This window comes from Hyla sarda, chromosome 8, assembly GCF_029499605.1.
Source record: "Hyla sarda isolate aHylSar1 chromosome 8, aHylSar1.hap1, whole genome shotgun sequence".
Classification (NCBI taxonomy): domain Eukaryota; kingdom Metazoa; phylum Chordata; class Amphibia; order Anura; family Hylidae; genus Hyla; species Hyla sarda.
The window spans coordinates 47,142,389-47,156,646 of NC_079196.1; the positions used below are offsets into that span (position 1 = coordinate 47,142,389).

The 14,258-nt window shown below is 41.1% G+C and overlaps 1 protein-coding gene and 1 long non-coding RNA gene across 3 annotated transcripts in view; one reads left to right on the forward strand and one right to left on the reverse strand.

Moving 5' to 3' along the window:
- The window catches only part of LOC130284493 (uncharacterized), a 66,720-nt gene extending 53,117 nt beyond the window's left edge, over positions 1-13,603 (reverse strand). The window contains exon 1 of the long non-coding RNA XR_008847052.1: positions 13,468-13,603. This is a non-coding gene — a long non-coding RNA (uncharacterized LOC130284493). The remainder of the gene's footprint in view (positions 1-13,467) is intronic.
- CSRNP3 (cysteine and serine rich nuclear protein 3) overlaps positions 1-14,258 on the forward strand; it is a 150,571-nt gene that overhangs the window by 85,691 nt on the left and 50,622 nt on the right. The gene's annotated exons all lie outside the window — the stretch shown is intronic.

Genomic DNA, 14,258 nt, shown 5'->3' on the forward strand with positions numbered 1-14,258 from the left:
CATATAGGCCCCTCAAATCTACTTCAGAACTGAACTGGTCATTAAAAAGATCTGACTTTGAAATTTTCTCTATAATTTAGAAAATTGCTGCCAAACTTCTAAGTCCCATAACGTCCTAAAAAAAGAAAACAACAGAACAAATGATGCCAACATAAAGTAGACCTATTGTAAATGAGAATGAATAACTGATTTATGTCATATAACTATCTTTCTTAAAAGTAGAGAATTTGAAATTTGGAAAAAATGCGAAATTTGGGAGTTTTTCACACAAAAATGCTGAATTTATTGACCAAAATTTACCACTAACATTAAGTAGAATTTGTCACGAAAAAACTATCTCAGATTCACTTTGATAAGTTAAAGTGTCCCGAAGTTATAACAACATGAAGTGGGACAGGTCAGATTTGAAAAATGGGCCTTGGTCATTAAGGCCAAAATTGGCCTAGGGGTAAAGACATAAAAAGTTAAACATTGAAAAAAAATGTGCAAAGGAAAAGTAAAGCAGTTGTCCATATGAAACAAACAGATATATTTTTTAAGGTACAAAAAAGGACTGGTAAAGACTTAAGAAACAATAAGATTGTTAACAATGGCCAATATCTCAATATGTGCCCAAGTTAAAAAAAAATATCCAACAAAGTTATGATAACAAAATAAAATAAAAAAAGGTGAACTGTAAAAAAAAAAAAATAATAATTAAATAAAAAAATTACCTGTTCAGCTAAAACCTCAGTCTCTCGATAACTAAAGTTTTTTTTTTCCTGGCCTGCGGCAAGGTAAACCATTACTCAAATGTGAGGGAGACTCTCTTTGCAGACCTTCTTTTAGACATTAATTTGCCTTAAAATTAAAACTAAAACAAATAAAGCCAAACACACAGACAAACAAGCTCCTCAGAAGCAGGGTAGACATGATCTGAAAGCGGCGGAAGAAAATGATCTGGGAGTGGATGTGCGGAGCTGTACGAAATTTATCATGGTCACTGCAACAATATGATACACTTGGAGCATCATCGCCAAAAAAAAAACACAAAAATGATCTAGCAAAGACCATTATTGATAAATAACCCCCATAGTTTCCACTGCATGAATTAATGAGTACAAAGACGTTCACCTACCTCACAATAAATACCCCCACAGACCTATAGGTTGAAGGTCGAGGCTACCATTACCAACAAATCCTATTATAAGGGAACAAAAATAGCATTTACAACCATCACCTCATATTACACTAATGCCAAAATTCCACCAATATCACAAAATCATAGTAAATGCAAAACCAATGTTATTAATAGTCATAATAGAAAATCCCCAGTATCCCTAATATACACAACAAGACACTTTAAAACCAAATGGATGTAACTTTATCCATCCATCCATCAGCTATCCCATATCTATCTATCTATCTCATATCTATCTATCCCATATCTATCTATCTATCTCATATCTATCTATCTCATATCTATCTATCTATCTCATATCTATCTATTTATCTATCTATCTATCTATCATCTATCTATCTCATATCTATCTATCTATCTATCAATCTATCTCATATCTATCTATTTATCTATCTATCTATCTCATATCTATCTATTTATCTATCTATCATCTATCTCATATCTATCAATATTATCTATCTATCATCTATCTCATATCTATCTATCTCATATCTATTTATCTATCTATCATATCTATCTATCTCATATCTATCTATCTATCTATTTCATATCTATCTAATTTCTATCTATCTGTCTGTATGTCTGTCAATCTATCTGTCTATCATTCTATGACTATATCTTACATGAACCTATATGGATGTTATTTTATGCCCACTTTGCCTATGCATACAGACTAATGGTGCATCGTCCTGACATTACTGATAATAATTGACCCACCAGAGGACAATTTTCGCTCCCACAGGAGAGAATTATTTTAAAATGTCATGTCAAGGGAGGCGAGGCATTGCTGAAGTAATGACCACAAAAGCCGTACCTCTCATGCTAAGGGATTTCTACATTCATTATATAACCCCCTCTCCCTTTTTGAAATAAATGGTGAATTCTCAGTCTTGGCAGTGAATCCATTTTAAAAGAATTTGAAAACATATAATTCACTGCATTAAATTGTAAATCCATAAGACTGATATGTTATGATAGATTGATAGATATATAGATAGATAGATAGATAGATAGATAGATGATAGGAGATAGATAGATAGATGATAGGAGATAGATATCATAGATAGATAGATAGATAGATAGATAGATATGAGATAGATAGATAGATAGATAGATAATAGATAGATAGATATGAGATAGATAGATAGATAGATAGATAGATGATAGGAGATAGATATCATAGAAAGATAGATAGATATTAGATAGGAGATAGATATCATAGATAGATAGATATGAGATAGATAGATAGATAGGAGATAGATAGATACATAGATAGATATGACATGGATAGACAGATAGATATTAGATAGATAGATAATAGATAGATAGATAATAGCAAATATAATGCAGCACTCCACAGGTAGCAAATAAAGGTGGTTTTATTCCATCATGTGCATAGACAACGTTTCGCCAGCCTCACACTGGCTTTTTCAAGTGTGAGGCTGGCGAAACGTTGTCTATGCACATGATAGAATAAAACCACCTTTATTTGCTACCTGTGGAGTGCTGCATCATATTTGCTATTGTCTGGATTAAGGAACCGGCGGACCCAGGTTCCAGCTATGCAGGCACCCCGAATTTCATCTATACTCTGGATTTTGGTTGTGCCGTTTTTATTTGCTTCAGATAGATAGATAGATAGATAGATATGAGATAGATAGTTAGATATGAGATTATAGATAGATAGATAGATAGATAGATAGATAGGAGATAGATAGATAGATAGATAGATAGGAGATAGATAGATGGATAGATAGATATATAGATAGACATATTGGGGGATATTTATCAAAGTTGTCTATGTCCCGCATCAATATAGACCAAACTACAGAGGGTGAGGCCGGTCTATTGTGCACCTAATTTATCAAATGGCGCACAGCTCTTGATAAATTCTGTGCACAGACTTCGGGATCTTTGCTTTAGTCTATATTTAAACCTGCTCCAGCATGGTCTGACATTTCGGCGTACTCTCAGCCTATGCGACTTGTCGCTGAAAAGTCGCTTTTGATAAATTCAGCACCAATGCATTTTTCAATGCATTTCAGTCTAAAATAGACTTGCATACATCATGTTCTAAAAATCCTCTAGAGCAAAAGTCGCAGAAAAGTCGCACAGATTTAGACTGCGACTTTCTGTGCGACAAATTTAGACAGGAAAAACCAGTCTAAATCCTTTGATAAATCTCCCCCTTTGTATATAAAATATTCATATATTCATTGTATGTTGAATAATTTGTTATTTTATCTGTCATCAATCTCCAACCCAGTCGTTCTTGGGAATGGTTGACAGGGATAAGACTTGGAGTATTCATGAGAAGCAATTTTTTTGACATTCTGTTCCGCACAGCGGGTCGGTGGCCATTATTGTGCAGCCTCATTCAGCTATCCAGGTTTACTAATATTCTAATGCAATTTTCCTAACATATGTGCCTCCAGCTGTAGCAAGGCTACAACTATGGCTGGCCGAGCATGCCGGAAATATGTATGCCACCCAGCTTTCCCAGTCTCCTGAAGAGCAAGACTGGGAATGACGGGTATAAGGCTTGTATTTTCGAATTGTATGTTGTCTTGTACTGACACAAGAAAAGTGGCGTGTACCTTGTAATGCATTTGTAGGAATCTAGAAAAGGTATAACCGAGCTTTGGTGCCTGAGGGTGCTCATAGGCCCCTCTGTCACATAGGAGGACCTCTCACCGGTGCTGGATATTGCACATGGCACATATTTTGCATTGGCGCCCAGTAAGTTTATGTTATGCCACTGGCAAAGTGACATAGAGATGCTTATACACACCTCAAAGTCCATGTTGTTTGCAAATGATGACACTGAACAAGCAGGGGGTGACACATATGTATTGATTAAACATGTACAATATATACACAATCTCCTTACAGTTCCATACATTCACTTTCTGCATTTTCCAATGGTTGACAAAACTTCCCGCCTACACATATTATATACAAGGAATAAGACGCTCTTCAATTCTACTCATGGCCGGGATGATTGAGAGAGATTCTTACAAGGACAGCGGTCTGCGTAATGAATGAGCGCCATACATTAATGTATGAGAGGAGTGTGCCTGCCTCAGTATACTGTAGTATGTGCAATTAATCCAAGAAAAAGACAGAACTTTCAGAAGGAAAAATACTCGGGTCAGAGAAAGGCCTCATGCAGGCGAGCGTTCAATGCTTGTTTAATACGTGACTGGGATGCAGAATAAAGTTAGAGCCAGAATCAATGCTGTCCAGTTGGGATAAAGAAAGCAAATGAATGATTGAACCTAAAGCACGTTTGGGGAACCTATACTTGTAGAACAGATGTAGAAACAGAGGACAAGACCGCACTCACCATCCAACTCGGCTTTATTCAAGAGTTGAAGATGACATAAGGTATGTGCTCAGGTGGAGGCGGGGAGCATTTGCTCCCCGCCTCCACCTGAGCACATACCTTATGTCATCTTCAACGCTTGAATAAAGCCGAGTTGGATGGTGAGTGCGGTCTTGTCCTCTGTTTCTACATGGTTCTTCCTGCTCTTTCAGACGTTGCACCATTATTGCCATCCGTTGTCTGGATTGTCATGCTGCAACTCTCCGTTAGCTGTTTCGACTTACCCTAATCTTGTTAGTGCCAGACCACTCCATTCTCTACATATTACAACTTGTAGAACAGAGACTTGCATAAACAGCATATCCTTAAGGGTACGTTCACATGAGCGGATCCCCAGCGTATTTTATGCTGCAGATCCACCGCTGAAGGACCGCTGTATGGTGCCTTTACATGTTCCCGCTCGGAGGAGCAATACGGCGCTAAGAGCAGACACACTGAAGCGATGTGCATGTCGCCGTGCATGTGCAGTGTACTCACACACATCACAGCCGCTCCCCCTGCTCTATGAGCCAGGCCGAGAGCTGCCGCGATGTGCGAGTATACTGCGCATACGCGCGGCGACTTGCACATCGCAGTGTGTCTGCTCATAGCGGTGTTTTGCCGCTCTGAGCAGGCACATGTAAAGGCAGCTTACAGAGGTCCTTCAGCGGCGGATCTGCAGCATAAAATACGCCTAAAAATAACCTCTGACAAGTGTATTTGCATCATTCTAATTGGCCCACAAGTGAAAAGAAGGAATATGCGCATATGCGGAAAAAAGTGAATATTCGTAATTTCGAATATATCGAATATATTCGTAATATTCACAAATTCGTGAATTTTTTATATTCACGATAAAAATTCGAAATGCGAATATTCCCGCCCAACACTAACGATAGGGTCCCGCGTCACAGCTGGGAACTGCCACCAACACACTAATGTGTTGCGGCACCAAGTTTGGAACGTCTTGCCATAGACATTACCACTGTTGCATACATGACCCCCTGTGTGTAGCAGATGTAGTTTCCTGGACTACAGCTTCTCATATATAGTTTATTATCATTAATATTTCATGTGCTCAGCAGTGATGAATTATATAACTTCAGCCTCCGATGTTCTTACACCACGAGCCCGAATTCCTTGTGCTTGATCTCCCACTGATACGATATTTGTTAATAACCTCTCTGTACAACATAGGATTATACACAGGAAGGATAAGAAATCCCAGGATAGTACGTTATGAGAATTTGCCAGAATTTTAATATGCCCCTCCTCCGATCTCTTGACATAGTGGTAGCAGTATATACAAATCACATGGGGTAGGTATGAGTCCTTATGGATTAAGCTCTTGGATCTCCCCTCTCTACATTATAATACACCAGTATCATTTAAGTATCAGTTTTCTTTATCATTTTTACATCCATAGTAAACAGAATAATAAGAAATCCCAAAACTTGTATTTTTTACATTTATAGGATGTCCCCAAGATAGTTATCACCTATCCAAATACAGTGGTCCCTCAACATACGATGGTAATCCTTTCCAAATGGACCATCATTAGTTGAAACCATTGTATGTTGAGGGATCCGTGCAATGTAAAGTATAGGACAGTGGTCTACAACCTGCGGACCTCTAGATGTTGCAAAACTACAACACCCAGCATGCCCGGACAGCCAACGGCTGTCCGGGCATGCTGGGGGTTGTAGTTTTGCAACATCTGGAGGTCCGCAGGTTGGAGACCACTGTTAGAGGAAGTTGTACTCACCTGTCCCCGCCGCTCCGGACCGTCACTGCTGCCCGGGATGTCGCCGTCCATCACTGTCGCCGTGTCCCCGGGGTGTCCCCGACGCTCCGGCAAGGCCTCTGCTTCCCCGGCATCCTCGCTCTCCGTCGCCGTCATCACGACGCTACGCACGCCGCTCCTATTGGATGACGGGACGGCATGTGCAGCAACGTGATGACGACGATGGAGAGCGCCGACGATGCAGGGGATCCCGAATAGGACGCGCCGGAGCCCCGAGGACAGGTAAGTGATCGTCAGCGGACCACACGGGGCACCGTAAACGGCTATCCGGTGGCAGCTGAAGCAGTCTGCGCTGCCAGATAACCGTTTATGCGATGGCCCCGACATACAAAAGCATCGTATGATGATGCTGCCTTCAACATGCGATGGCCTCTGAGAGGCCGTTGTATGTTGAAATGATCGTATGTCGGGGCTATTGTAGGTCGGGGGTCACTGTATCTTATTGTTTGGGGTCCAACATCTAGGGGTCCCAAAGAGACTGAGTGGAGCAGAAGCCTGTGCACTCAACTACCATTCCAACAGGGGACACAGAACACCCTAATTCCTACAAGACGTGCCGAAATACATGCTTTTCCATGGAAATAGACCATTGCAACCAATCATGCATTATTTCTGGTGTTTTTTTCCCCATTTCTTCAATAGAAATCCTTGAGTCTTGTGATGAAAGAATCACATGACTTGGCACACGCAGAAGAAAAAACTGCAAAGAAAAAAATGTCAAAGACTAAAAAAAAATGTAATGCAAAAATTTGCATCTAGGGAGTTCCAAAATTACAAGGCATTTTTGGAGCACTTTTCAGGTAAAAAAATTTTCAAGGAAAAGACAAGTGGAAACTTATACTACAGGAAGAAGAAACATCACAAACAAACAAGCATTGTAGGTCTTGTGTTTTATATTTTTCTACTGACCCCCAATTAACATCTAGATATGGAGTTTTTTAAAGAAAAAAACATCATGCCTCACCTTGTGTAGAAAAATGGATGACATTTAAAAAAAAATTCCAGCAGCAGAAATGGACCCGCTGTGCGATTCTATATCCACAGTATGGCAATGGTTATCTTGGATCCACTGGGCATTCGTTGTAGTTTTTTCCCATTGATTTCCATGGGGAAATTAAAATCCACAAAATTCAAGAAAATATAAAGATATTAAATGCTTTGGGGAAATTTACTTAGACTGGCATCTCCCATTCCAGTAAGATGCTGCGGCTGTAGGATTTAGCGGAGTCATTAGGAGGTGCACACCACTTAAAAGGGTACTCCGGTGGAAAAAATGTTTTTATTTATTTATTTTTATTTTTTTTTGTAAATTATTTCTATTAAATTATGCTGTATACTACAGAGAGAATTATTTTCTTTTTTAAAATTTATTTTCTGCCACGAGCACAGTGCTCTCTGCTGACACCTCTGTCCATGTCAGGAACTGTCCAGAGCAGCATGTGTTTTCTATGGGGATTTTCTCCTACTCTGGACAGTTCCTGACATGGACAGATGTGTCAGCAGAGAGCACTGTCATGACAGAAAAGAAATCCAAAAAGAAAATAATTTTCTCTGCAGTATACAGCTGCTAATAAGTACTGGAAGGATTAAGATTTTTTAACAGACGTAATTTACAAATCTGTTTAACTTTCTGACATCAGTTGATTTAAAAAAAAATTAAAGTTTTCCACCAGAGTACCCCTTTAATAAATCAGGCACTGCAGCGTTTTTTCCTTTTGTTTTTACTGCAGCGCTGCCCCATGCACTATGCTCTGAAATCTATGCTAGCTCCAAGATAGTGTATATTCTGCTACAATACATGCTAAATCTTCAGAAAATATGGCATTAGTTTAGGCCACACCTCTTTTTAACCATTATCCATGACCATTTAATTAATTGTGGCCTGGCCAGCATAAATGGCAAGCCCGAATTTTTTTGGGGGCAACAATTAGCAAATAAATTGTATTCAGATAAATTACCCCCAGACATATAACTTTGTACCGGCCTCAGCATGCTTGTGTTTGACTCCCGTGACAGGAGGTTGTGTTGTCCTTTCCCAAGACAACACATCATCATCTGCTGCCAGAAGGCGTGACTAGATCTTGTCTCTAAGCTCAAGCCCTGCCCCCTGAGTGATGTCATCGCCTGTGACCAGCCCTTACAGCCAACATCACCATGTACCTGTATATACGCATCTACATCTTTATTGGGACATTTAGGCCAGATTCACACTACGGAATTTCCGCCTGCAATTCCGCTTTGAAATTGCAGGCAGTAATTCCGCTTGCTAAAATGTATAGTGTAGGGAATGGGTTTCCGTTCACAAATTCACACTGCGAAATTTGTGAAGCGGAATTTGTGAACAGAAAATCCGCTTGGAAATTTCCGCATGAAGAATGGTGGTGCTCAATCTTCAGGTGGAAATACTCGCGGAACACATTGCCGTCTATTGGAGAATTTTCTGCCCAGAGATTCCGTAGTGTGAACCTAACCTTAGGGAAGAATAAGGTGGGGTTTCAGCATGCTGCTTTGTGCAGAGCAATGCCACAGGCAGAGCAACAGCCACGGAAAGAATACAGCAGGTTCTGCTAAATTACTGACTGCAGAGAAATAGTCTGCTGTGTACTGAAATGTTCTGCCACAGCTGTGGGCAGGGAACTGGCAGGAGTAATGTAGGAGGGGAGTAAGCAAGGGTGGGGAGACTGTGACAAAAAAGTAGAGGGAAAGCAGTGTATTCAATATACTGGTTGTCTGGAATGAGCAGAGAGGTACAGACTCACAAACAGATGGATTTTTGGTGGTTTTAAAGGTGTACTCCGCCCCTAGAAATCTTATCCCCTATCCAAAGGATAGGGGATAAGATGTCAGATCGCGGGGGTCCCGCTGCTGGGCACCCCCGGGATCTCGGCTGCAGCACCCACCTGTACGGCTTCCGGGCAACGCTGGAGGCTTCGGATCCCCACCACAATGGCGGAAGAGCATGACGTCACAACTCCGCCGCGTGTGACGTCATGCCCCACCCCCTTAATGCAAGTCTATGGGAGGTCCATCACGCCCCCTCCCATAGACTTGCATTGAGGGGGCGAGGCGTGACGTCACACGGGGCGGAGTTGTGAATAGGGGATAAGATTTCTAGGGGCGGAGTACACCTTTAATGCCAGGACAGACAGGTATACAATGCTAGAGGCTTCTGCAGATGAACATACTTGTGTATCTCTGGAGCTCCTATAGATATGTATGAAGGAGGAATGGTGATCCCGCTCCGTGCACAAGGAGGACCAGAGCACTGGGAATAAGAAGTAAAACATTGGAGTACCTCTTTAAAGGAAAACTGTGATCTTTCTCCCTCGCACTAATCAGCGGTACTGGCTGGTAGAGCGGGGGACGCTGATCAGTTTGATGCTTACCGTGCCCAGATCTGCCGCGCCGTTCGGCCGTAATCTTCTATTTTCGGTATATACTAATGAGGTGCTAACTGGCACCGGCCGGGCTAACTGGCACTCTGACGTCAGTGCCGCTGGCCGCAGCGCCGCCCAGCTCATCAATATTCCTCCCCTCCCTCTGCCTCTCCCTCTTCTCCCCGCTCTGTAATGAAGAGAGAGGGGAGGAATATTGATGAGCTGGGCGGCGCTGCGGCCGGCGGCACTGACGTCAGAGTGCCAGTTAGCCCGGCCAGTGCCAGTTAGCACCTCATTAGCATATACTGAAAATAGAAGATTATGCCCGAATGGCGTGGCGGATCAGGGCACGGTAAGCATCAAACTGATCAGCGTCCCCCGCACTACCAGCCAGTACCACTGGTCAGTGCGGGGGGAGCAAGCTGACAGTTTTCCTTTAACCTCTTAAGGACCCATGACGTATGCATACGTCATGAGTCCCGGTCCTGCGATATAACGCGGGGTCACACGGTGACCCCGCATCATATCGCGGCGGGCCCGGCATCATAGTGAAGCCGGGACCCGCCTCTAATAGCGCGCGGCTAAAAACGAAAGTAAAAGTGCCCGGCTAGCTCAGGGAGCTGTTCGGGATCGCCGCGGTATAATCGCGGCATCCCGAACAGCTATAGTACAGGAGGAGGTCTTCTTACCTTCTCCTGCGCTGTCCGATTGCCGAATGAATGCTTCAAGCCTGAGATCCAGGCTTGAGCATTCAATCGCCGAAAACACTGATTGATCCATTCCTATGGAGATGAATCAATCAGTGTAAAAGATCAGTTAATGCAATGTTATAGCCCCCTATGGGAGCTATAATATTGCATTAAAAAAGTGTAAAAAAATCATTAACCCTTTCAATTATCCCTTCCCCTAATAAAAGTTTGAATCACCCGGCATTTCCAAAAATAAAAAAAACATTATGTAAATAATAATAAAAATAAACATATGTGGTATCGCCGCGTGCGGAAATGTCCAAATTATAAAAATATACCACTTTTTAAACCGCTCGTTCAATGGCGTACGCGCAAAAAAATTCCAAAGTCCAAAATAGCGCATTTTTGATCACTTTTTATACCACAAAAAAGTGAATAAAAAGTGATCAAAAAGTCTGATCAGAACAAAAATTGTACCGCTAAAAACTTCAGTTGACGGCGCAAAAAATGAGTCCTCGAAGTGCCCTGAACACAGAAAAATAAAAAAGTTATAGGGGTCAAAAGATTACCATTTTAAACGTATAAATTTTCCTGCATGTATTCATGATTTTTTTCGGAAGTGATACAAATTCAAACCTATACACGTAGGGTATCATTTTAACCGTATGGACCTACAGAATAAAGATAAGGCATCATTTTTGACAAAAAATGTACTGCATAAAAACAGAAGCCCCCAAAACTTACAAAATAGCGTTTTTTCATCAATTTTGTCGCACATTGATTTTTTTTTCCCGTTTCACCGTAGATTTTTGGGTAAAATGACTAATGTCATTACAAAGTAGAATTAGTGACGCAAAAATTAAGCCATTATATATAATTTTAGGTGAAAATTTTTAAGAGTTATGATTTTTTAAAGTTAAGGAGGAAAAATTGAAAATGAAAAAACGGAAAAAGCCCGGGTCCTTAAGGGGTTAATGCATTTTATTAGGCTATGTTCACATCTATTTTTCTAGTGGTAACACCAATTTTATTATAAAATTGTGTTCCATCATAGTCAAAGGAAAATGAGCTGTTGGTGCACACATATAGTCAATTGGGGGGCATTTATGAAAACCTGTGCAGAGGAAAAGAGGAGCAGTTGCCCATACATTGCTTCTTTTATTTTTCAGAGCCCCTTTTTAAAAATGAAAGAATCCATCTGATTGGTTGCTATGGGCAACTGGTCCACTTTTCCTCTACACAGGTTTTGATAAATCTCCCCTAATGGGTAGCAAAATCAGCTGCAGAAAATATGACGCAAAATGTAATAAAATACGGCATGGGTGACCCTATTCTTAGAATGGAATTTTATATGCAGAGCCAAAAACCGGAGCGGATACAAAAGAGAGAAGACGTAGCAGTCTTTCCTATATACAATGGGGAAGAATGATTTGTCAAAACCTGTCTAGGGGAAAAGTTGCCCAGTTGCCCATAGCAACCAATCAGATCACTTCTTTCATTCTTAACCCCTTAAGGACCACAGGTTTTTCCGTTTTTTGCCCTTTCGTTTTTTCCTCCTTACCTTTTAAAAATCATAACCCTTTCAATTTTGCACCTAAAAATCCATATGATGGATTATTTTTTGCGCCACCAATTCTACTTTGCAGTGACATCAGTCATTTTACCCAAAAATCTACGGTGAAACGGAAAAAAAAATCATTGTGCAACGAAATTGAAGAAAAAACGCCATTTTGTAAATTTTGGGGGCTTCTGTTTCTACACAGTACATTTTTCGGTAAAAAATGACACCTCTTTATTCTGTAGGTTCATACGATTAAAATGATACCCTACTTATATAGGTTTGATTTTGTCGCACTTCTGGAAAAAATCATAACTACATGCAGGAAAATGTAAACGTTTAAAATTGTCATCTTCTGACCCCTATAACTTTTTTATTTTTCCGCATAGTATGAGGGCTCATTTTTTGCACAGTGATCTGAAGTTTTTAGCAGTACCATTTTTGTATTGATCGGACTTTTTGATCGCTTTTTATTCATTTTGTCATTATATAAAAAGCAACCAAAAATACGTTATTTTGGAATTTGGAATTTTTTTGCGCGTACGCCATTTACCATGCAGTTTAATTAATGATATAATTTTATAGTTCGGACATTTACGCATGCGGTGATACCACATATGTTTATATTTATTTTTATTTACATAGTGTTTTTTTAATGGGAAAAGGGGGGGGATTTGAACTTTTATTATGGAAAGGGTTAAATCACATTTATTAACTTTTTTTTTTACACTTTTTTTTTGCAGTGTTATAGCTCCCATAGGGCCAGCACTGTTCTCTGCAAAGCCATAGCTTTGCAATGATCAGCGTTATCGGCGGTCGATTGCTCAAGCCTGAATCTCAGGCTTGGAGCAATCAATCGCCGAGGGGACACGCCGGAGGCAGGTAAGAGGACCTCCGCTCGTGTCCCAGCTGATCGGGACACCACATTTTCACTGCGGTAGTCATGATCAGCCCCGCTGAGCAGCCGGGCAGCTTCCACTTTCGTTTTAGACACGCGTTCAACTTTGAACGCCGCGTCAAAAGGGTTAATAGTGCGGCACCGCGATCGCTGCTGCGCGCTATTAGCCCGGGTCCCGGCATCAGATACATGCCGGGACCGACCCGATATGACGCGGGGTCACCGCGTGACCCAGCGTTATATCACGGGAGGCGGCCAAGGATGTAAATAGACGTCCTTGGTCGTTAAGGGGTTAACAAGGCCTCTGCAAAATGAAAGAAGCGATCTGATTGGTTGCTATGGGCAACTGGGCAACTTTTCCTCGGCACAGGTTTTGATAAATCTCCCCCATATTTCCATGCTTTCGAATCCAGTCCAAGCATTGCTTTCCAGATTTCCATTAGAAAAATAAACAAACAAGTACATAAATAAATAATGTTTTTGTATAAATAAAAGAAATACATAAAAATGAAATATATTTCTAATATTTTGAGTCATTGCTTTTCTACCTTCTAAGTTCTACCTTCTGGGAGAGAATACCCTGTTATATGTACTTACCGTCTATAGCAGTGGTGTTCAAACTTTGGCCCTCCAGCTGTTGCAAAATTTCAGATACTGCAAAACAGTGGTGTCCAAACTGTGGCCCTCCAGCTGTTACAAAATTTCAGATACTGCAAAACAGTGGTGTCCAAACTGTGGCCCTCCAGCTGTTGCAATATTTCAGATACTGCAAAACAGTGGTGTCCAAACTATGGCCCTCCAGCTGTTGCAATATTTCAGATACTGCAAAACAGTGGTGTCCAAACTGTGGCCCTCCAGCTGTTGCAAAATTTCAGATACTGCAAAATAGGGGTGTCCAAAATGTGGCCCTCCAGCTGTTGCAAAATTTCAGATACTGCAAAATAGGGGTGTCCAAAATGTGGCCCTCCAGCTGTTGCAAAATTTCCGATACTGCAAAATAGTGGTGTCCAAACTGTGGCCCTCCAGCTGTTGCAATATTTCAGATACTGCAAAACAGTGGTGTCCAAACTGTGGCCCTCCAGCTGTTGCAAAATTTCAGATACTGCAAAATAGTGGTGTCCAAACTGTGGCCCTCCAGCTGTTGCAAAATTTCAGATACTGCAAAACAGTGGTGTCCAAACTGTGGCCCTCCAGCTGTTACAAAATTTCAGATACTGCAAAACAGTGGTGTCCAAACTGTGGCCCTCCAGCTGTTGCAATATTTCAGATACTGCAAAACAGTGGTGTCCAAACTGTGGCCCTCCAGCTGTTGCAAAATTTCAGATACTGCTAAATAGTGGTGTCCAAACTGTGGCCCTCCAGCTGTTGCAAAATTTCAGATACTGCAA